Here is a 2,500-nt window from a genome sequence, read left to right on the forward strand (position 1 = left end):
TACTGCAACCCTATTTGGAAAAGCAGATTGCAACAAGCCAAAGAGCTTCAGCATGGAAAGCAAATCTGTACGTTAAAGAAATTAAGAAGTTAAGAATAAAATATTAAAGGGAAATAAAAGAAAAACAAAATATATCAAGGTATATAAACACGTTAACTTGATACGATCAGTTAAAACAACACGAAACGAGTTTTTGGACCAACTTAGTACTAAAAGTTTACCAATTCAACTTTTTGATTGCGAATATCCTTAAACAATTCAGTTACAATTGAAATAAAATCTTGTAGAATACTGTGCAGCCTCTGAGCTTCTTAAAAATGGCAAGGCTTAGAATTGCTTTCCTACCTAGTGCTAAGCCTATGTGGTGGAATAGTATAGTCTAGGAAGGATGGTCAAAATTATGAATGATATACAGGATTCACGAAGACAAAGGTAAAGGACGGTTCCGAGAGATTCATATACGGTAAGATATACGAATTAAAACATATCTTCGAGATACTCTGGTTTCTCAAAAAAAAAAAGTTTGATTTTCTCATACTTACTTATAAGATAATTTATAATTAAGAATCAAACTCTGGTTTCTCAAAAAAAAATTATTTTCTCATAATTACTTATAAGGTAGTTTGTAATAAAGAATCAAATTTGGAATTTTAAATGAAAACATCACGCATATAGCTGGATAAACTGTCAATGAAAAATCTGTGGGAAGGAATAAAAATGTTTGACTACTGGCAAACATACCTTTAATATTAATACGGTGTAACTATTTTTTCCATAATTTGTACCAAGAACTAAAAGAGATGGCCATATGATGAATAAAGAATTATGGATGGCAACTTATCCATGAAAGGGCCTGTCTTTGGGCAGAACACTACTACTACAGTAATAATAATAATAGTAGTAGTAGTAGTAATTTGTTTCATATGACAATTCTAGCAAAATACCTGCTGAGAGATACTGGAATCAATGCGAACTGTAGCAATATTTTTGTATGTTAAAGGCAAAAATAGCACTATCTGGCAATCTTACCGAATCGGCAACGTCCGTATTAACGATATCTTTATGATTTCCCGCTAAATTCCACTACTTTTACAATATACCGGTTTCCCCCATAGTGGAATCTCACTAATGCCACTACTTCAACGATGGTGCTAAGTGGGGAATCCTTGGGTACATAGCGGCTATGCCACAAAGGTAACGAAGGTACTTGGGATCATTCAGCCTCTCCTGAGGTGCAGAATTCGCGACATCAGGTCAGGCGGTTTGAAATCGCATTATAGTAGTCCTATTCCTAAACAACCGAAAGGCCGTTGGTGAAAGCTTTTAAAGCATCTTTGGAGACGATAGCTTTGAATAAAACATATTTACTAAATAAATTTGGTAAAGTTTTACTGTATTACAGATTCTGATTCCGAACAGAAAATATATGTTTTCCTGTAGTAAATAACGTGATTTGACCGAATTTTTTCCTAGGTTACATTGCCCTGTAATACAATAAAATAATACCATAAATTTATCTTGGAAAAATGGCAAGATGGGATGTATGACAAACACATAGGCCTAACCTCACTGTAGGCTCCTTATTGCCGCGAAGAGAAAATATAATAATATTCTCATTCATCAACATTGTTGTCACTGATTTTCACTAATAGTTTTGAAGTAGATTTCATCGATATACCTATGCTTACCAAGGTAATAACTTATGTTCGCTAAGAGTGATGTGTTTCGCGTCTTTCCACTATTACAATCAACACTCGTCTGTTTGTTTACCTTTCTTCTTGGCAGATTGAACTTACCACCGAAACATTGACTGTCTGAAAAACTATGTTATTTAGAATATAAACGCTCATGTAAAAATCACAAGTATCTTTAAAAACTTCTAAACTATATAATTCATAAAGTATAATAACAGTAAGACTAGAATTATTACTTAACGAATAAAATGAAAGATGTTTTACCAACAGTCTTAGCCTGTCAAACCCTAAACGAAGTATGGTTGAATTAAGGAAATTCTTCACAGAGAACGTTTGTTTTCATGAATGTGTAGTTTATTCTCTATATGCAACGCCTTTTTATAGGTTTCTTTTATCTGAAAAATTGAAAAACATACCTCCATTAACCGAAGCCCGACATGATTTTTTTTTTGGGGGGGGGGCTTTGCAAGCGGGAACTCATAGCTTACAACCTCACCCTTGAAACTTATATATATATATATATATATATATATATATATATATATATATATATATATATATATATATATATATATATATATATATGTATGTGTGTGTGTGTGTGTGTGTGTATTTGTCTATCGTATGTAGGTTGCCTTTAACGCTAGGCAACCTAAAAAAAAAGAAATACTGTATGTAGGACACACTAAACCACAGACATATAACGAAACGAAATCATTGCACGATTTTAGCTTCCAGTTCGCATATGACTACACTGTCATATTTAAGATGATTTTAATTTTGTAAATGTGACATTACGCCGTCTC

At 32.8% G+C, this 2,500-nt stretch overlaps 1 protein-coding gene across 1 annotated transcript in view; it reads right to left on the bottom strand.

The window, feature by feature from the left end:
- LOC137617328 (Na(+)/citrate cotransporter-like) overlaps window positions 1–1,749 on the bottom strand; it is a 105,586-nt gene extending 103,837 nt beyond the window's left edge. Inside the window, exon 1 of the mRNA XM_068347349.1 lies at window positions 1,689–1,749. The gene's annotated coding sequence lies outside the window, so the exon portion shown is untranslated. The remainder of the gene's footprint in view (window positions 1–1,688) is intronic.
- Window positions 1,750–2,500: the final 751 nt, after the last annotated feature.

The sequence above is a fragment of the Palaemon carinicauda genome, chromosome 23 (assembly GCF_036898095.1).
Source record: "Palaemon carinicauda isolate YSFRI2023 chromosome 23, ASM3689809v2, whole genome shotgun sequence".
Lineage (NCBI taxonomy): Eukaryota > Metazoa > Arthropoda > Malacostraca > Decapoda > Palaemonidae > Palaemon > Palaemon carinicauda.